This window comes from Oncorhynchus keta, chromosome 30, assembly GCF_023373465.1.
Source record: "Oncorhynchus keta strain PuntledgeMale-10-30-2019 chromosome 30, Oket_V2, whole genome shotgun sequence".
NCBI lineage: Eukaryota > Metazoa > Chordata > Actinopteri > Salmoniformes > Salmonidae > Oncorhynchus > Oncorhynchus keta.
The window spans coordinates 50,463,555-50,486,272 of record NC_068450.1 but is presented as its reverse complement, the minus strand read 5'-3'; the positions used below and the strand labels follow the sequence as shown (position 1 = coordinate 50,486,272).

General features: G+C 43.7%; 1 protein-coding gene across 1 annotated transcript in view; it reads right to left on the bottom strand.

Moving 5' to 3' along the window:
• LOC127914013 (partitioning defective 3 homolog B-like) overlaps positions 1-20,902 on the bottom strand; it is a 47,107-nt gene extending 26,205 nt beyond the window's left edge. The window contains exon 1 of the mRNA XM_052488498.1: positions 20,850-20,902. The gene's annotated coding sequence lies outside the window, so the exon portion shown is untranslated. The remainder of the gene's footprint in view (positions 1-20,849) is intronic.
• Positions 20,903-22,718: the final 1,816 nt, after the last annotated feature.

The following is a 22,718-nucleotide window of genomic DNA, read 5'->3' as shown; positions in this document are numbered from 1 at the left end:
GCCACAGCTCGCATCATCTGCCCCCAGGAGCTGACATTAAAACATCATCAATGTGATCGATGTCCACCCGACAACAGAGGGAGGGGGGGGGGGCTGCTCCGGAGGAGGTGGGTCCTATCTTTTGTGGAGTGTGTGGGAGGGTGGAGTGTGGGTAGTATGTGTATTTGTGCGATAGAGTAGGTGTGTATTTGATAGAGTGTGTGCGCGTGTGCTTGTCTGTGACTTGTGTTCGTTAATGTGCCACTCACACTGCCCCTGTGTGTGTGATTCCCAGGGTAATGCGTTGGAGATAGGGTGTTGATTATATTCCTCCTGCGCTATCGGCCCCGCCAGCGCCCTCCCTGATATCCAAGTTTCAGTCTCTTGTAGCCAGTTCACTTCCTCATTCCTTCATTTTTCCTCCCTTCATGACTTCAATTATGGTTTTATCCCAAATGGCAACTTATTCCCTATATGGTGCTCTGCTTTTGACCAAAGCTAATGTGTCTTCTATCCATCTTCCATGGTCAAGACCATTTTCCGCTGTAAATCGCAATCTTCGGTACATGGACGTTTCAGAAAAGGACTTGTAAAACACTTAATTCTATTTAATTTAGTTGGGTGTTTTACAGTCGGTTAGACATTCACCGAATACCAAAGATGTCTGGATTTGACCAAGTATGGCTGCCTCCCTATTCCCCAAATAGTGCACTCCTTTTAACCAGGACTCATTTTGGACACACCCTTCCCTTGCCTATACCACATGCTTGTGGTAGAGCGGAGCTCCAAAATGGCTGCCAGATGCATGTGGCTTACTGGGTAGGGGACATCACTGCCAGCTACTGTGGCAGGCAAATAGACAGCCACATCTAAAAATACCAGAAACTGGCCAGTCTGTACACGGAGGCCCAAGAGGCGACATGACATCATATACACAATCATTATCATGTCTCGAAAGGATAAAAAGCTCTTGAGCATTGTCCCAAATGGCACAGTATTCCCTATATAATGCACAACCCTTAAGCAAGGCAGTTAACCCCTAAAAACAAGTGCTCCCCGGGCACAGATGGTGTGAACTTCGATTAAGGCAGTCCCCCGGACCTCTCTGATTCAGAAGGGTTGCGTTAAATGCGGAAGCCACATTTCGGTAGAATGCAATTAGTTTTACAACTGACTAGGTATCCTCTTTCCCCATAGGGGCCTGGTCAAAAGTAGTGAGCTATTTTGAGAATAGGGTGTTATTTGGGACGTAGCCCCTGTACTTGGACAGATGGTACGGCTGAAGTCGGAAGTTTACATACATTTAAAATCCGTTTTTCACAATTTAATCCTAGTAAAGATTCCCTGTTTTAGGTCAGTTAGAATCACCACTTTATTTTAAGAATGTTAAATGTCAGAATTATAGTACAGAGAATGATTTATTTCAGCTTTTATTTCTTTAATCACATTCCCAGTGGGTCAGAAGTTAATATACACTCAATTTGTATTTGGTAGCATTGCCTTTAAATAGTTTAACTTGGGTCAAACAGTTCAGGTAGCCTTCCACAAGCTTCCCACAATAAGTTGGGTGAATTTTGGCCAATTCCTCCTGACAGCTGGTGTAACTGAGTCAGGTTTGTCGGCCACCTTGCAGGCCTCCTCTCACACACTTTTTCAGTTCTGGCCACAAATGTTTTATAGGATTTAGGTCAGGGCTTTGTGATGGCCACTCCAATACCTTGACTTTGTTGTCCTTAAGCCATTTTGCCACAACTTTGGAAGCATGATTGGGGTCATTGTTAATTTGAAAGACCCATTTGCGGCCAAGCTTTAACTTCCTGACTGATGTGTTGAAATGTTGCTTCAATATATCCACATCATTTTCCTACCTCATGATGCCATCTATTTTGTGAAGTGCACCAGTCACTTCTGCAGCCAAGTACCCCCACAACATGATGCTGCCACCCCCATGCGTCATGGTTGGGATAGTGTTCTACGGCTTGCAAGATTCCCCCTTTTTCCTCCAAACATAAAGATGGTCATTATGGCCAAACAGTTCTATTTTTGTTTCATTATACCAGAGCACATTTATCCAAAAAGAACGATCTTTGTTCCCCATGTGCAGTTGCAAACCGTAGTCTGGGTTGTTTATGGCGGTTTTGGGGCAGTGCCTTCTTCCTTGCTGAGCGGCCTTTCAGGTTATGTCGATATAGGACTCATTTTACTGTGGATATAGATACTTTTGTATCGGTTTCCTCCAGCATCTTCACAAGGTCCTTTGCTGTTGTTCTGGGATTGATTTGCACTTTTCACACCAAAGTACGTTCATCTCTAGGAGACAGAATGTGTCTCCTTCCTGTGGGGTCTGATGGCTGCACAGTCCCATGGCGTACTATTATCTGTACAGATGAACGTTGTACCTTCAGGCATTTGGAAATTGCTCCCAAGGATGAACCAGACTAGATTTTTTTCTGAGGTCTTGGCTGATTTCTTTTGATTTTCCCATGATGTCAAGCAAAGAGGCACTGAGTTTGAAGGTAGGCCTTGAAATACATCCACAGATACACCTCCAACTAACTCAAATGGTGTCAATTAGCCTATCAGAAGCTTCTAAAACATAATTTTCTGGAATTTTTCAAGCTGTTTAAAGGCACAGTCAACTTAGTGTATGTAAACTTCTAACCCGCTGGAATTGTGATAAGGTGAATTATAAGTGAAATAATCTGTCTGTAAACAATTTTTGGAAAAAGGACTTGTGTCATGCACAAAGTAGACGTCCTAACCGACTTGCCAAAACTATAGTTTGTTAACAAGAAATCTGTGGGGTTGTTGAAAAACAAGTTTTAATGACTCCAAGCTAAGTATGTAAACTTCCGACTTCAACTGTATGCTGTAGTGTAGCGAGACTGACGTCTGCACTGAGTGTAGCGAGACTGACGTCTGCACTGAGTGTAGCGAGACTGACGTCTGCACTGAGTGTAGCGAGACTGACGTCTGCACTGAGTGTAGCGAGACTGACGTCTGCACTGAGTGTAGCGAGACTGACGTCTGCACTGAGTGTAGCGAGACTGACGTCTGCACTGAGTGTAGCGAGACTGACGTCTGCACTGAGTGTAGCGAGACTGACGTCTGTACTGAGTGTACTGAGACTGACGTCTGTACTGAGACTGACTGGTCAAGACAAATCTAGAGAGAAAGGGGAACATGTGATGAAAAGGAGAGGGAACACGAGAGAGCATACAGGAGTCACAAACAAGAAAAGACGAGAAAAGGATCACACACACACCTATATTCATATATGTGTGGATAAAGGGTTTGAACGAAGCACCAATTCACAATCTGCGCTTTTCTCCTCAAAGAGCTGTGGAATGTTATTGAGATAAGTTGGGAGATATTTTAGCCAGGGATGGAGGGGGTACAATATCTTGTTGGTTAAATTCCCTTATTGTATTTTATGCCTCAAATATGTTTTATTGAGGAGTAAACGAAGCAGGATTGTGTACTCCCTTTCTACCATTAAAAGACAACAGTGAAAAACAATTAAACAGAAAGGACACAGAAAAACGTACCCTTATTGTATTTTATGTTTGCTGTTATTGTACGTTTGTGAAAATGTCTAAATATACGTACAGTGGGGCAAAAAAGTATTTAGTCAGCCACCAATTGTGCAAGTTCTCCCAGTTAAAAAGATGAGAGGCCTGTAATTTTCATCATAGGTACACTTCAACTATGACAGACAAAATGAGAAGAAAAAAAATCCAGAAAATCACATTGCAGGATTTTTTATGAATTTATTTGCAAATTATGGTGGAAACTAAGTATTTGGTCACCTACAAACAATCAAGATTTCTGGCTGTCACAGACCTGTAACTTCTTCTTAAAGAGGCTCCTCTGTCCTCCACTTGTTACCTGTATTAATGGCACCTGTTTGAACTTGTTATCAGTATAAAAGACACCTGTCCACAACCTCAAACAGTCACACTCCAAACTCCACTGTGGCCAAGACCAAAGAGCTGTCAAAGGACACCAGAAACAAAATTGTAGACCTGCACCAGGCTGGGAAGACTGAATCTGCAATAGGTAAGCAGCTTGGTTTGAAGAAATCAACTGTGGGAGCAATTATTAGGAAACTGAAGACATAAAACCACTGATAATCTCCCTCGATCTGGGGCTCCACGCAAGATCTCACCCTGTGGGGTCAAAATGATCACAAGAATGGTGAGCAAAAATCCCAGAACCACACGGGGGGACCTAGTGAATGACCTGCAGAGAGCTGGGACCAATGTAACAAAGCCTACCATCAGTAACACACTACGCCGCCAGTAACTCAAATTCTGCAGTGCCAGACGTGTCCCCCTGTTTAAGCCAGTACATGTCCAGGCCCATCTGAAGTTTGCTAGAGAGCATTTGGATGATCCAGAAGAAGATTGGGAGAATGTCATATGGTCAGATGAAACCAAAATAGAACATTTTGGTAAAAACTCAACTTGTCGTGTTTGGAGGACAAAGAATGCTGAGTTGCATCCAAAGAACACCATACCTACTGTGAAGCATGGGGGTGGAAACATCATGCTTTGGGGCTGTTTTTCTGCAAAGGGACCAGGATGACTGATCCGTGTAAAGGAAAGAATGGGGCCACGTATCGTGAGATTTTGAGTGAAAACCTCCTTCCATCAGCAAGGGCATTGAAGATGAAACGTGGCTGGGTCTTTCAGCATGACAATGATCCCAAACACATTGCCCGGGCAACGAAGGAGTGGCTTCGTAAGAAGCATTTCAAGGTCCTGGAGTGGCCTAGCCAGTCTCCAGATCTCAACCCCATCGAAAATCTTTGGAGGGAGTTGAAAGTCCGTGTTGCCCAGCAACAGCCCCAAAACATCACTGCTCTAGAGGAGATCTGCATGGAGGAATGGGCCAAACTACCAGCAACAGTGTGTGAAAACCTTGTGAAGACTTACAGAAAACGTTTGACCTCTGTCATTGCCAACAAAAAAGGTATATAACAAAGTATTGAGATAAACTTTAGTTATTGACCAAATGCTTATTTTCCACCATAATTTGCAAATAAATTCATTACAAATCCTACTGTGATTTTCTGGATTTTTTTCCCTCATTTTGTCTGTCATAGTTGAAGTGTGCCTATGATGAAAATTACAGTTCTCTCTCATCTTTTTAAGTGGGAGAACTTGCACAATTGGTGGCTGACTAAATACTTTTTTGCCCCACTGTAGATATATATATATTTAAAGATGGCGAAATGCTACACGCTCCTCTATATTCTTTTCAATTAAACATTTTTCCCAGCGCTCTATGAGGCACAACAGAAGAATGGGCCTTGTGTGACCTCGTATGAGCAGCGCAATACTCAAGTGTCATTAAATCTTAAAACATTCAAGGCTACCAAACTAGGTTGCTGAAAAGAGCAAAGACAGACAGCTGAAAGGAAGGCACAATATAGGAGACACGAGCGCAACAATTGCCAGAGTGAATGAAACGTTGAAACATTTTGATTTACTCTCTCTCTCTCTCTCTGTGTATACATTGTGACGATTGGTCTGCTGTCTCTTCCCATTTAACTTACAGTATTTACATTTTGTTCTCAAGGTTTACCTCACACATTCCACATAGGCTATACAGTAAATAGGTTTAACATGCTTCTTCTATAAGGTCTCAAGATGCTTTCGGTCTCTGCCTGTGATTTCATTGGAGTCTCTGTTTAAATGATAATGTTCCATAAGCAGCTGCCTCAGGGGAAGCACCTACAGCTGTGCTGTTTGACGTGGTGTGTTTCCACAGCAACTAACAATGAGAGGATGGCGAGTTGCCTCACACTCACTGCCTCCTAATTGTGTTTGAACAAGGCTATTCGAAGGAACACACAACAACCGATTCCAAGAGGCATCGTTAGGCTGTTTCAGCGTGTGAATAATGTTCTTTGACGGATCAAACAGAATCGGGGAGCATGAGGATGGTTTAATTGTCTCAGTGTTTGGATAACGTTGGATAACGTTATAAGACGGTTCCACTCACGCAGCCAGAAGTGAGCAAGAGAGGAAAGTGAAAGAGAGCATGTTTGTTTCGGGCTGAGCAGTAGAGCTAAAAAGATCATATGAAAATGTCACCACCTTAATGGTTATTTACTTAAAGAGAGAGAAATAGAGAGAGAAAGAGGCAACTGTAGAACACTTAATCCTAACAAGAGAGAGCTACAAATAAAACAGCCAGGCAGGCTCTAAGAAAAAAAAAATGGATCGATGCACTCCCTTTTGCCCTCAGAACAGCTTCAATTCTTTCGCTGCTTGGACCCTACAATGTGTTGAAATCGTTCCACAGGGATGCTGGTCCATGTTCACTCCAACACTTCCCACAGTTGTGTCAAGTTGGCTGGATGTCCCTAGGGTGGTGGACCATTTTGATACACAGGAGAAACGGTTGAGCGTGAAAAACCCAGCAGCATTGCAGTTCCTCACACCCTCAAACCGGTGCGCCTGGCACCTACTACCATACCCCGTTCTAAGGCACTTAAATATTTTGTCTTGCCCATTCACCCTCTAAATGGCACACATACACAATCCATGTCTCAATTGTCTCAAGGCTTAAACCTGTCTAACACATACTAGCCACATCTACACTGATTGAAGTGGATTTAACAGTTGACATCAACAGGGGATCATAGCTTTCACCTGGTCAGTCTTTGTCATGGAAAGAGACATGTTTTGTACCCTCAGTATATAGAGTGCTTAGGATCTCCTTTCTCTCAGAGCCAGGGTGTGTTTGTCCCAAATGGCACCCAAGCTCGGGCTCTGGTCCAAAGAAGAGCACTTTCTAAGGAATAGAGTGCCATTTGGGAAGCAAGCAGATAGACACTTGATATCTCTAGGCAGTGGGCAGGGACTCGAAGTATGGATTATCATGGAGTTTAATCTCCATGTTCTGCTGAGATGATGCGCGTAAACCACTTGTGGTGGTTAATCTAGTCGCTGTGATCTGCGTAGGCACAGCAGGAGGCGAGCCAGAGGACTCCAAGTGAGGACACACACACATTCATGTCCACACTCATACATTCAAGCACCCACACAGATGCATAATGTGTCCGAGCACACATGTGCGTGCACACGCACGCCCCCACACTCACTCGTGGTGGGTCAAGGGCTCTGCGGCGTATGACCCCTAACTCTTAGTAAGCGGGCGCAGCACAGGCCTGCTGGAGCTCTCTCCTGAGCTTCTGGTCACGCTCACTGAGAGCAAGAGAAACAAAAAGAGAGAGAGAGAGATTTCACTTTATATATTATCTACCTCACTTGCTTTGGCAATGTTAACACATGTTTCCCATGCCAATAAAGCCCTTGAATTGAATTGAATTGAATTGATAGAGCTCCAATAAAATCAAGGAAGACACAGGAACCATACAACACAGGAACCATATATGTAGAATGCACTCTGCATTACACGGAAAGAGACGACAGACCAATATAAGATGAGCGAGAGAAAGAGCAGGAGTTCACCAAGTTTGGTAACCCACACACACACACAAATATACAAATTTATGCATACATACCCACACACATACCCACAAACAAACTAGACTCCCAACCTCTCCCACTCATACTAATGATGTGACCCAAGGCAGGTATTGATTCTGGGGCAGGAGTGAGAGCTTCATTAGAGGGGAACCAGCACAGGCATAAATGCTAGAAGTTCCTTTAATGACCGTGGCCTTAATTAGCAGGCCTGGCTGGTGCTCTGGTGGTGCGCTGACAAGAGGATGTGTATGCGTTGCTCTAAATCGTCCTACCTCCTGTCAATGGGGACAGACTGAGGCAGACATCCATTGATATGCAGAGTCTTCTCTCTACCCAACCCAGCCGAATACACAGAGGAACAGACTGACAGACAGAGCTGCAGTCCCTCACCTGCCACACAATCAAAAACAGACACACACACAAAACGCAATACCCTGCAGCTACCGCCACTCAGGGACTAATACCAACTTGAAATTTAGGCGCATAACTCGAGTTCTCGCCTAATTCTTCCATTGATTTAAATGCGCAATTTACAATAGGGCCAAATTAGAACACGGTGCTAAAAGAATACGTGAAGACTAACCCTTGGTCTTCACGTAGCATCGTTGATGTCATTTGTTTTGAAATTGAGGACTTCACTGTTTAAAATATGGACCAATCCTTTCATCCATCACCAACTCAACTCCCCCCTCCATCCATCCCCCTTCTACCCCAGTAGCTACAGCAGCTGAGCAGGGACATTCAGGGCAGAGAAATAAAGACATTTTCAAAAACCCATTCATGCGGTCTTCGGACCATCATTAGGGCTGCCATCTTGATTGAGCATGCATGTCGTCTCTCGTAATGAATTTAAAAAAATGAATTATTCCAATTATTGCTCCAACCTAATCTCGCACACCTGATTCTAACAATTAACTGGTTGATAAGCTCATGTTAGTTGCAACTGGGGATAGAGCGAAAACCTACAGGAGGGTAGCTCTCCAGGGTTGAGCAGCCCTGCATTATGAAGAGCACTTCTTTTAGGGACTAGGGTGGTGCCAATTTAGACACAGTCCATGTGAAGGTTCAGCACATACCTACTAAATGACTCCCCATTCATTCTGTTAACCTTTTTGGGATAGGGGGCAGCATTTTCACTTTTGGATGAATAGCGTGCCCAGATTGAACTGCCTTCTACTCTGTCCCAGATGGGAATATATGCATATTATTACTAGTATTGGATAGAAAACACTCTGAAGTTTCTAAAATTGTTTGAATGATGTCTGAGTATAACAGAACTCATATGGCAGGCGAAAACCTGAGAAAAATCCAACCAGGAAGTGGGACATTGAGGTTTTCGTTTTTCAAAGCTTGGCCTATCGAGTACAAATCAAATCAAATGTATTTGTCACATACACATGGTTAGCAGATGTTAACCTGTTACTCCTACCCCCTACTTTTTCGAACATTCTGTTAAAAATCTCGCAACATTTCAGCGCCCTGCTGCTCATGCCAGGAATATAGTATATGCATATGATTAGTATGTGTGGATAGAAAACACTCAGACGTTTATAAAACTGGTTAAATCACGGCTGTGACTATAACAGAACGTGCGTTTCATCGAAAAGCGCAGGAAAATCTGATCACTGAAAATGGAAATATATATCCATCCGCCACTTCAACCCATTGATAAAGGCGAACCACAATAAATGGGGCTGAGGTTGCAATACCTACAGCTTCCACACGATGTCAACAGTATTGTCATTTGCCTAGGCTTTGTTTCTTGGTCAAACAAAGAAGAGACAAGCCATTTGTTCAAGTCTCCGACCGGATATTTTGGTTGAGATTTACCCGGACATTATTTCCCGACGGACAGCTAAAGAATATACTTCGCCTCGTGATCAATTTGATCGCTTATTAACGTTTACTAATACCTAAAGTTGCATTACAAAAGTATTTGAAGTGTTTTGTGAAAGTTTATCGTCAACTTTTTTAATTTTAAAAAATGACGTTACGTTATAAGACGCTATTTTTTTCCGTTTATCACACAGTCTTCATAGATCGATATCTAGGCTATATATGGACCGGTTTCATCGGAAAAAAAAGACCCAATAGTGATTATGGGACATCTAGGAGTGCCAACAAAGAAGATGGTCAAAGGTAGTGAATGTTTTATATTTTATTTGTGCGGTTTGTGTAGCGACGACTATGCTAATTATTTTGTTTACGTCCCCTGCGGGTCTTTTGGGGTGTTACATGCTATCAGATAATAGCTTCTCATGCTTTCGCACAAAAGCATTTTAAAAATCTGACTTGTTGCCTGGATTCACAACGAGTGTAGCTTTAATTCAATACCCTGCATGTGTATTTTAATGAACGTTTGACTTTTAACTAGTACTATTAGCATTTAGCGTAGCGCATTTGCATTTCCAAATGTCTAGATGGGACGCCTGCGTGTCAGATAGGAGCAAGAGGTTAATGCGAGTGTAGCGAAATGCTTGTGCTTCTAGTTCCGACAATGCAGTAATAACCAACGAGTAATCTAACCTAACAATTCCAAAACTACCACAAGTGTAAAGGGATAAAGAATATGTACATAAAGATATGAATGAGTGATGGTACAGAACGGCATAGGCAAGATGCAGTAGATGGTATCGAGTACAGTATATACATATGAGATGAGTAATGTAGGGTATGTAAACAAAGTGGCATAGTTTAAAGTGGCTAGTGATACATGTATTACATAAAGATGCAGTAGATGAAAGAGTACAGTATATATATATATATATATATATATATATATATATATATATATATATATATGAGATGAATAATGTAGGGTACGTAAACATATTAAGTAGCATTGTTTAAAGTGGCTAGTGATATATTTTACATCAATATCCATCAATTCCCATTATTAAAGTGGCTGGAGTTGAGTCAGTGTGTTGGCAGCAGCCACTCAATGTTAGCGGTGGCTGTTTAACAGTCTGTCTGATGGCCTTGAGATAGAGGCTGTTTTTCAGTCTCTCAGTCCCTGCTTTGATGCACCCATTTTGACCTCGCCTTCTGGATGATAGCGGGGTGAACAGGCAGTGGCTCGGGTGGTTGTTGTCCTTGATGATCTTTATGGCCTTCCTGTGACATCGGGTGGTGTAGGTGTCCTGGAGGGCAGGTAGTTTGCCCCCGGTGATGCGTTGTGCAGACCTCACTACCCTCTGGAGAGCCTTACGGTTGTGGGCGGAGCAGTTGCCGTACCAGGCGGTGATACAGCCCGACAGGATGCTCTCGATTGTGCATCTGTAGAAGTTTGAGAGCTTTTGGTGACAAGCCAAATTTCTTCAGCCTCCTGAGGTTGAATCGGCGCTGCTGCGCCTTCTTCACAATGCTGTCTGTGTGGGTGGACCAATTCAGTTTGTCTGTGATGTGTACGCCGAGGAACTTAAAACTTACTACCCTCTCCACTACTGTTCCATCAATGTGGATAGGGGGGTGTTCCCTCTGCTGTTTCCTGAAGTCCACAATAATCTCCTTAGTTTTGTTGACGTTGAGTGTGAGGTTATTTTCCTCACACCACACTCCGAGGGCCCTCACGTCGCAGTCTCTTCGTTGTTGGTAATCAAGCCTACCACTGTAGTGTCGTCCGCAAACTTGATGATTGAGTTGGAGGCTTGCATGGCCACACAGTCGTGGGTGAACAGGGAGTACAGGAGAGGGCTCAGAACGCACCCTTGTGGGGCCCTAGTGTTGAGGATCAGCGGGGTGGAGATGTTGTTACCTACCCTCACCACCTGGGGGCGGCCCGTCAGGAAGTCCAGTACCCAGTTGCACAGGGTGGGGTCGAGACCCAGGATCTCGAGCTTGATGACGAGTTTGGAGGGTACTATGGTGTTAAATGCTGAGCTGTAGTCGATGAACAGCATTCTCACATAGGTATTCCTCTTGTCCAGATGGGTTAGGGCAGTGTGCAGTGTGGTTGAGATTGCATCGTCTGTGTACCTATTTGGGCGGTAAGCAAATTGGAGTGGTTCTAGGGTGTCAGGTAGTGTGGAGGTGATATGGTCCTTGACTAGTCTCTCAAAGCACTTCATGATGACGGAAGTGAGTGCTACGGGGCGGTAGTCGTTTAGCTCAGTTACCTTAGCGTTCTTGGGAACAGGAACAATGGTGGCCCTCTTGAAGCATGTGGGAACAGCAGACTGGGATAAGGATTGATTGAATATGTCCGTAAACACACCAGCCAGCTGGTCTGCGCATGCTCTGAGGGCGCGGCTGGGGATGCCATCTGGGCCTGCAGCCTTGCGAGGGTTAACACGTTTAAATGTTTTACTGACGTCGGCTGCAGTGAAGGAGAGTCCGCATGTTTTGGTTGCGAGCCGTGTCAGTGGCATTGTTTTGTCCTCAAAGCGGGCATTGAGATATGGATGAGGCTGCACTTCCTAGGGCTTCCACTAGATTGTCTCATACCGTCTTTAGAAACTGGTTTGAGGATTCTACTATAAAGGAGGGGCTCATAAGACCTCAGTCAGTGGTCTGGCAGAGAGCCTTGGGCTCATGACGTGCGCTCCCGACAGAGTTACTTCTCGTTCCAGTGCTTTTTCGTTTGACATGTTTCTAAAGGACTTTGTCTGGATGAAGTGCCTGCGCCTCATGAAGATGGATTACTGGGCTGAACATGCTAACAAGTGGCTATTTGGACATAAATGATGGAACTTTATGGAACAAATCAGTCATTTATTGTCAAACTGGGATTCCTGGGAGTGCCTTCTGATGAAGATCAAAGGTAAGTGAATATTTATGGTGTTGTTTCTAACTTTGTTGAATCCAAAATGGCGGATATTCCTCTGGCTGTTTTGGGTTCTGAGCGCTGTTCTCAGATTATGCTTTTTCCGTAAAGATTTTTTGAAATCTGACACAGCGGTTGCATTAAGGAGAAGTCCATCTTTAATTCTGTGAATAACACTAGTATATTTTAGCAATGCTTATTATGAGTATTTCTGCAAAATCACTGGATGTTTTGGCATCAAAACATTCCTGCACGTAAGGCGCCAATGTAAACAGATTTTTGGATATAAATATGCACATTATCGAACAAAACATACATGTATTGTGTAACGTGATGTCCTATGAGTGTAATCATTTCTGCTTTTTGTGACTCCTATCTTTGGCTGGAAAAATGGCTGTGTTTTTTTCGACTTGGTGGTGATCTAACAATCATATGTTGTGCTTTAGCTGTAAAGCATTTTTGAAATCGGACACAATGGGTAGATTAACAAGATGTTTATCTTTCATTTGCTGTATTGGACTTGTCCATGTGTGAAAGTTACATATTTTTTCAAAAATATTTTTGGATTTCGCGCACTGCCTCTTTTCAGCAGAATGTTGTCGAGGTGTTCCGCTAGCGGAACCCCTGCGCTAGAAAGGTTTTAAGAACCCTATTTTGATGATCTAGGACCTATTTGATCTCTAGGGTCAGAGGTTACTATAAAGCAAGTCTTTGTAATTGGCATCTGGGCCCCTGAGCCATAAAATCGGTAATGGGTGTCGTTAAGTGATTAAGGCGGTTCAAATGTCTATTTAACCCCCAGGTCCCAGCCTTGATGTCATGTTTTGGAGTGCGAGTGTCAGCGGGTTTTTGGTTGTTCCTTTCAATTAAGCCCGAGACAACCAGTCGAGGGGAGTTCCTTACTAATTAGTGATCTTAATTTATCAATGAACTACAAGGGTGGAGTGACAACTTAATTAAAAAAATTAAAAAACTTTATTTGACTTGGCAAGTATTTACTACCCCAGCCTAACCCGTACAATGCTGGACCAATTGTGCACCGCCCTATGGGACTCCCAATCACATCTGGATGTGACACTGCACTGAGATGCAGTGCCTTAGGCAGCTGCGCCATTCGGGAGCTCCACCATCTAGAGGGTGACAGATTATTACAAACCTTGCAGAAGTGAAGTTTGGTGTCCCTATTCACAATTTGTTTAATAAAGCACAATCGGCCTCCTGGGTGGCGCAGTGGTTAAGGGCGCTGTACTGCATCGACAGCTGTGCCATCAGAGACTCTGGGTTCGCGCCCAGGCTCTGTCGTAACCGGCCGCGATCGGGAGGTCCTTGGGGCGATGCACATTTGGCCTAGCGTCGTCTGGGTTAGGGAGGGATTGGCCGGTAGGGATGTCCTTGTCTCATCACGCACCAGTAACCCCTGTGGCGGGCCGGGTGCAGTGCGCGCTAACCAAGGTTGCCAAGTGTTTCCTTCGGCACAATGGTGCGGCTGGCTTCTGGGTTGGATGCGCGCTGTGGTAAGAAGCAGTGCGGCTTGGTTGGGTTGTGTATCGGAGGATGCATGACTTTCAACCTTCGTCTCTCCCGAGCCCGTACGGGAGTTGTAGTGATGAGACAAGATAGTAGCTACTAAGACAATTGGATACCACGAAATTGAGGGGGTAAAAAATAAATAAATAAATAAGACACTTAAATATATTGTTCTTGCATCCAGCATTTCTCCATACCAGTTTTCAATTCCAAACAAGTCAGTGCACCTATACTGCTACTGGAAGTATCAAGGGGGAGAGAGAGCACTATGGTTGAATGGCGAGAACCCAGCTACCGAGATTAACCGGGATTTGCCACCCAAAACCACTCCCTTTTCACAGGACAAATAACTGCGAGGTACGGGTAAATTATTTATATGAACACATGGCGTGAAATGGAACTGTTAAATTACATGCAATGTCTAAATCTGGCTTCTCTATGGCCTCTGCATGATGAATCATCAGGCTCAGGGTGGGGACAGACAACCCATCTCAGTATGGAGCGCAGTTCACAATGCATGTACATTAGACCGATCATCTCATCATGGTAACTTACTTTTTTTGTGACCGGTTGGCCTGCATTTTCTGCAGCATGGTCTATGCAGTAATATAAAGACGGAATGCGTGTCTGATTTACCCATCTCTATATGGCTTTCGGGGTCACCTTATTTATTAATTGTAAAGATGATATATACAAATTTATTTTACATTTTTATTGCAGCTTGAATATCAGTGCACGCGTGAGCACTCACACAGTCTTTCTCTCTCCATCAACTGCATTCAAATTGCATCCACACTAAATAATCCTGTTCTAGATTGACAATATTTTATATATATATATATATGAGAGAGAGAGACTCCTGGACCTAATAAAAATGTTTACCCAAGAGAACATATAGCTTGCTCCATCTATGGGCTTTTAGGTTTTTCCTGTTGTGTGTAATGTGCAGTAGCCATATATAATATATATATTGGATAATGGCACAATCATTTGGGCTTGGCCTCATTAAAGGCCTCATTAAATGTCTAATGTAGGGCTCATAAGGCTCAGGTAGCGTCAGGCTTGAATTTCGATCAAATCTCTAATCAAATCTGGACATCTGCCTATTCTTATGCTTTACAATTGAAGGACAATTCCAGTTTTGGCGGGAAATACCAGGTTATCTGGGAGAAAAGTGATTTATTCTCGGGATGGAACAATTGTCAATAATATTTAACCCTAGTGGGGAACTGGGCAGAGGGTTCTTTACTTCAGTCAACTTTTTAACAGAATACAAACATTTCAGTATAATGTGGGAGGTTATAACTCCTCCATTAAGCATACACTTTAGGCAGAAAGCAGAAATACTAAGATTAGAGAATTGGTGATTCAGCTGGCCTTTGAGGTCAGGTACACCCAAATGCACCATGTCTATGCAGGCACGTGTGTGTGTGTGTGTGTGTGTGCGTGCGCATCGAAACCAGGTTGTCATCAGAAGCTAATTTCCCATCGTTTGCCACCCAGACACCAGGGAGCCCAGAGCACCAGTGGAAAGTTCAGTAAAGGGTAAAGATATTTATTTTTCCTCTTATCCAGGGGGAGGGATGTGGGAGCCAGAACTTTCAGAACCTTCCATTCCCTTTGGTCTCAGGGATGTTTGTCAAACCTGTGTGTGTATGTGTCCAACCTCAGGAGGGCTAATTAGGGAGACTTGGCCATTGAACTAGGGCCACTGGGACTCGGACTGTCTCTGACTGGCCACATCAAAGAGAAGACAGGACAGAATGAAGGAAAGTTTAAGTAAACCGAATTGGTGCTGTATTGACCATCCGTTGAGGAACGTTGCAATTATGGTGGCTGAGAGGGCAATGGTGCAACGAGTCAGTCAGCATAGTTCTGGAGAACTCCAACCACACCATTTCCCCGTCTTTCCTACTGAAACCACTAGTGCATACTGTCCTTATAGGTTGCAGATGGACTAGTGTCTAGGATTAGGGCTATATACAGTTGAAGTTGGATGTTAAAATACACCTTAGCCAAATACATTTAAATTCAGTTTTTTACAATTCCTGACATTTAATCCCAGTAAAAATGTCCTGTCTTAGGTCAGTTAGGATCACCACTTTATTTTAAGAATGTGAAATGTCAGAATAATAGTAGAGTGATTTATTTAAGCTTTTATTTCTGTCATCACATTCCCAGTGGGTCAGAAGTTTACATGCACTTAATTGGCATATGGTAGCATAGCCTTTAAATTGTTTAACTTGGGTCAAATCCTTTCGGTAGACTTCCACAAGTGTCCCACTAAGTTGGGTAAATTTTGCCCCATTCCTCCTGACAGAGCTGGTGTAACTGAGTCAGGTTTGTAGGCCTCCTTTCTTCGCTCACACAATTTTTCAATTCTGTCCACTAATTTTCTATGGGATTGAGGTCAGGGCTTTGTGATGGCCACTCTAATGCCTTGACCTTAAGCCATTTTGCCACATCTTTGGAAGTATGCTTGGGGTCATTGTCCATTTGGAAGACCCATTTGCGACCAAGCTTTAATGTCTTGAGATGTTGCTTCAATAAATCCACATAATTTCCCTTCCTCGTGATGCCATCTATTTTGTGAAGTGCACCAGTCCCTCCAGCAGCAAACCAGTCTGGCTTTTTTATGGCGGTTTTGGAGCAGTGGCTTCTCCCTTGCAGAGCGGCCTTTCAGGTTATGTCAATATAGGACTGGTTTTACTGTGTCTATAGATACTTTTGTACCAGTTTCCTCCAGCATCTTCACAAGGTCCTTTACTGTTGTTCTGGGATTGATTTGCAGTTCTCACCAAAGTACGTTCATCTTGAGGAGACAAAACGCATCTCCTTCCTGAGCGGTATGATGGCTGCACAGTCCCATGGCGTACTATTGTCTGTACAGATGAACGTTGTACCTTCAGGCATTTGGAAATTGCTCCCAAGGACGAACCAGACTAGATTTTTTTTCTGAGGTCTTGGCTGATTTCTTTTGATTTTCCCATATTGTCAAGCAAAGAGGCATTGAGTTTGAAGGTAGGCCTTGAAATAAATCCACAGGTACACCTCCAACTGACTCAAATGATGTCAATTAGCTTATCAGAAGCTTCTAAAGCCATTACATAATTTTCTGGAATTTTTAAGGCTGTTTAAAGGCACAGTCAATTTAGTGTATGTAAACTTCTGACCCACTGGGTTAAATAATAATCTGTCTGTAGCAATTGTTGGAGAAATGACTTGTGTCATGCACACAGTAGATGTCCTAACCGACCTGCCAAAACTATAGTTTGTTAACAAGAAATTTGTGGAGTGGTTGAAAAACGAGTTTATTGACTCCAACCTAATGTGTATGTAAACTTCTGACTTCAACTGTACATTCTGTATTCCGACATTCATATTTTTTATTTAACTACATTGAAATACGATACATGGCTTTATAAGAAACTCCTCAGGTGACTATTTTTTGTTCCCTCTTTCCTCCCTCTCCTCCCTTTCCCTGGTCTGTGGAGAGACTAGATGACCTTTTCTCTAATAATATTTGACAAGCGTTTTTCTACACAGGTCCGCCCCTAGTGTCGCTGTAATCAAATGTGACACCGAATCCATGGACGCACCTGCCATCGAAGTCCTAATAATCAACTTGCTCCTCTCTGACAGGTGAGGGGGGAGGAGAACGCATCACTACTGAGCATGTGCACATCACACACACACACTATAATTCAGCAGCATTGGATTCTAGACTGGAGTGTTGCTAGGTTACAAAAAGGCTTCGCAGCAAAAGCACTGAGCGGGTTTGAGTGTGTGTCGGCAAAGCTGTGTGTCCATATGCATGAATGAATCAATGAATGGGTGCGTTTCGCAAGCAGATGTGTGTTGTAAGTCTGTAAATGTGTGTGTGTGGTTGGAACACAGGACCATGTGGTGTAACTAAACTATCATACAGTCAATTCCAACCAGAATAAGTTGATCATGTTACGCTGTTGCTTGTTAGTCTTCCATTACACATGTCAGTAGAATATGGAGCGTTCAGATTATGCTGCTGTAGTCGAGCAGGGAGAAAGAGAGGCAGGGAGAAAGAGGCAGAGACAAAGAGAGAGAGAAAAGGAAAAAGGGAAGCGAGAGGGAGAAATAGAAAGAATGAGGGAAGAGGAAAGAAGAACAGAATGGTGGAGTAATTAAGTGGCCAGTTAGAGGAGAGGAGTCTAACTGATCTGTCAAGCTTGCTAGACTGTGGCTAATTATCCTCCCCTTTTTCCCCCTCTCTATGTCTGACTCATTCCCTTCATTGCAGTCAATCTATTATTTTCCCATCCCTCTCTCTTTCCTCTATCACAATCTCCCTCTAACTTTCAAATAAAATAACATTTTATTTGCCATATGCTTTGCAAAACAGGTGTAGACGAACAGTCAAATGCTTACTTACTGACGGGTCCTTTTCTCTCACATGCAGAGTTAGGATAAAGATTTTTAAAAAGAAAAAGTAAATAGTGACATGAGGAATAAATACACAGTGAATAATGAATAACAATAACGAGTAAAAATAGCATGGCTATATAAAGGGAGTACCAGTACAGAGTCGATGCGCAGGGATACGAGTTCATTGAAGGAGCTATGCACATACAGTGGCAAGAAAAAGTATGTGGTGAACCCTTTGGAATGACCTGGCATCAGTATACATGTGTATTGGGGTAGTGTGTGTTGGGGTTTCAGTGTAAGTATGTGTGAGTGTGTGGGTAGGATCCAGTGTGTGTGCGCAGAGTCAGCACAAGAGAGTTGATGCAAAAAAGGGTCAATGCAGGTAGTCTGGGTAGCCATTTGATTAGCTATGTAGCAGTTTTATGTCTTGGGGGTAGAAGCTGTTCAGGGTCCTGTTGGTTCCAGACTTGGTGCACTAGTACTGCTTGCCGTTCGGTAGCAAAGAGAACAGGCGTTTGACAATTTAGAGGTTGTTTGTTACCTCTCTCTTTAAAATGACACCATCTCCTTAATGATTCTAAACAGCGTACATTAAATGTTTGCTTCGGGCAAAGCTTGAGGCTCTGCAGACCCTAAACCCCCATGCTGACAGACACTACAGTACAGTCTACTGATAAATGATGCATCCACGGCTGCGCGTTGGGTTGTTAGCATTCGGAAACTATTCCGACTCCTTGAGTTTTTCCACAGTTTGTTATGTTACAGCCTTATTTTAAAATCGATTAAATTGTTCTTTCCCTTCTCTCATCAATCTACACACAATACCCCTTAATGGCAATGCAAAAACTGGTTTAGAAATTTTAGCAAATGTAAAAAAAATATAAAAAAAAAATGAAATCACATTTAAATAAGTATTCAGACCTTTTAATCAGTACTTTGTTGAAGCACATTTGGCAGCGATTACAGCCTGGAGTCTTCTTGGTTATGACGCTACAAGCTTGGCACACCTGTATTTGGGAAGTTTCTCCCATTCTTCTCTGCAGATCCTCTCAAGCTCAGTGAGTTTGGATGGTCATTCCAGAGACGTTTGATCGGGTTGAAGTCCGAGCTCTGGCTGGGCCACTCAAGGACATTCAGACTTGTCCCAAAGCCACTCCTGCATTGTTTTGGCTGTGTGTTTAGGGTCATTGTCCTGATGGAAGGTGAACCTTCGCCCCCAGGTTTTCATGAAGGATCTCTCTGTACTTTGCTCTGTTCTGAATCTTTCCCTCCATCCTGACTTGTCTTGTGGTTCCTGAAGCGCTGTCTATAAGCTTCAGGCACCAACTCATATCGTAGTGTATACTGTCTTCCAGGGAGAGAGCAGCTACTACTTCCTGGGCTTTCCCAGACAATTTACATTGTAACAAGAGCGGTCAAACCTTGAGTGGCCAATGCAGCGCAGCTGCCACACGCTCAAACGCAGAGAAATAGGAATCAACATCCGACTCTCGAAATGGAGGGACTAAAGCAATATGTTCACTCACATCGAAGTGGGCTTGATGATGAGCAGCTTGTGGAGTCGCACTGGAGCCAGCGTCTAGCTCCAGTTGTCGGATCCTCACCTCCTTGTCAGCTTCTATTTTCCTAATTTCAATTTCAAACTGCATCTGTCTCTCTTTATTTTTTTGCTCCATTTCTAACCGAGCCAGCCTGACCTTCAGCCTAGTGGTCCCGCCTGAACGACCAGAAGCAGAAGATAAAGGGTAAAATCGGGGCAATGTAAAGGGGGTACGATCAACCCCTTCCTCCGCCCTGTCCTCCGACTTGGCATCGGAAGGTCTATCCATCTCCTCTCCTTGCAACGAGAGAATTCGTTCTCTCACTAAACCCTCCCTGACTAGCACCAAAAGCTCAGCCTTTAGGGATTTCTCAGGGATAACGAATCCATAATGGGCAGCTACAGCTAAAAGGTCTACTTTATGAAACCTCACCAAACAATCAATAGAGGGCGCTTCAAAAAAAACTTGGAGATGGCGGAGGCAGCCATCTTGTACACAGCAATTTACTGGACACACAAAAACTAAACAAGTCATCCAAACTCACAACCCACCATCACACCTCAATCACTAATCACAGAGAGCTCAGTGCAGCAGGGTCCGGTGGGTTTAATGGAATGATCCCGGATGAGCCCCCATTATGTTATGTACGCCTCTGAAGAGAGAACGCAACACCCTGCTACAACTCAACTCTCCGTGAAGTGAAAGAGGTATGGGACTGTAGGTGCAAGTAAGGATGACAAAAAGCAGAGAAGTTACCGTTTACTAGGAATGTATTCCTTCACACGGTAATATGGGGAAAAGGGTCTGGATGGAACCAAAGCAAAGAAAGTAAATATCAAAGCCCCCTCTCCTACCTTACCCGTCTTACCCACCTCTTACCAAACTTAGCACCACGTGGTGTGCTAACCAAGACACAGAGGGTGGTCCGCCCAGGTCTTTCCTAGTCTGCCTAGACTGTGAATATACTATGGGTATATGTATGCCCGCGGGCCTCTTGCCTAAGCACTCCCTAGGTGCCTTCCCCTTACCCCCTGGGAACAAATTAAACAGAATATTATTAACAATTTCACAAACACACTGAGAAACACAGGACATCAAATAGGCTCTGACTGAGCAACAAACTCACAAAGAACATACCAACTGCCTGAGAAACAACCAACCAGCAATGTCCTCCCAGCAATGATCTCTCTCCTAAACAACAGAACACTGGCTTTTATAACTGGAGAACGAGTCTAATGGGATACAGCTGTAACTTTACGAGGGGGTGGGGTCAGCTCCAATTAGCCGTGGAGTCGACCAATCAGCTGCTTGGGGAATTTCAGGAAGCCATCTCCTGAAACACACCCTCAAATACACAAACTACAACACAGAAACTGGGGAACGTAACACCCAGTACCCGACGATAAAAAAAACATGGTGCCAGGTTTCCTCTTGACGCATTCAGGCCAAATATCTCAATCTTGGTTTCATCAGACAAGAGAATCTTGTTTCTCATGGACTGAGAGTCCTTTAGGTGCCTTTTGGCAAACTCCAAGTGCCCTTTACTGAGGGGTGGCTTCTGTCTGGCCACCCCACCATAAAGGCCTGATTGGTGGAGTGCTGCAGAAATGGTTGTCCTTCTGGAAGGTTCCACAGAGGAACTCTGTCAGAGTGACTATTGGTTTCTTGGTCACCTCCCGGTCTAAGGCACTGCATCTCAGTGCAAAAGGCGTCACTACAGTCCTGGTTCGAATCCAGGCTGTATAACAACCGGCCGTGATTGGGAGTCCCATAGGGTGGCGCACAATTGGCCCAGCGCCGTCCGGGTTTCCCCAGGGTAGGTCGTCATTGTCAATAAGAATTGTCTGACTTGCCTAGTTAAATAAAGGTTAAATATATGTTTTTAATTTTTATTAATTTGCACACTTGACAATCCATCAACCAGCTTCACCTGGAATGCTTTTCCAACAGTCTTGAAGGTCTTCCAACATTTGGTGAGCACTTGTTGGCTGCTTTTCCTTCACTCGGTGGTCCAACTCATCCCAAACCATCTCAATTGGGTTGAGGTCAGGTGATTGTGAGGGCCAGGTCATCTGATCCACCACTCCATCAGTCTCCTTCTTGGTCAAATAGCCCTTACACAGCCTGGAGGTGTCTTGGGTCATTGTCCTGTTGAAAAAGAAGGATAGTCCCTCTAGGAGTAAACCAGATGGGATGCCATATCCCTGCAGAATACTGTCGTAGCCATGCTGGTTAAGTGTGCCTTGAATTCTAAATAAATCACTGACAGTGTCACCTGCAACGTGCCCCCACACCATCACACCTCGTCCTCCATGCTTCACGATGGGAACTACACAAGCAGAGAGTACCTGTTCACCTGCTCTGAGTCTCACAAAGACACGGCAGTTGGAACCAAAAATCTCAAACTTGGACTCATCAGACCAAAGGACCGATTTCCACCGGTCTTGTGTCCATTACTCCAAACTCGTGTTTATTGGCCCAAGCAAGTCTTCTTCTTATTGGTGTCCTTTAGTAGTGGTTTCTTTGCAGCAATTCGACCATGAAGGCCTGATTCATGTAAACTCCTCTGAACAGTTGATGTTGAAATGCGTGTTACTTGAACTCTGTGAAGCATTTATTTGGGCTGCAATTTGAGGTGCAGTTAACTCAAATGAACTTATCCTCTGCAGCAGAGGTAACTGTGGGTCTTCCTTTCCTGCGGCGGTCCTCATGAGAGCCAGTTTCATCATAGCACTTGATGGTTATTGTGACTGCACTTGAAGAAACGTTCAAAGTAATTGACATTTACCAGATTGTCTGAGCTTCATGTTGTTTCTCTTTGTTTATTTGAGCTGTTCTTGCCATAATATGGACTTGGTCTTTTACCAAATAGGGCTGTTTTTTGTACACCACCCCTACCTTGTCACAACACAACTGATTGGCTCAAACGCATTAAGGAAAGAAATTCCACAAATTAACTTTTGAGAAGGCACACCTGTTAATTGAAATGCATTCCAGGTGACTACC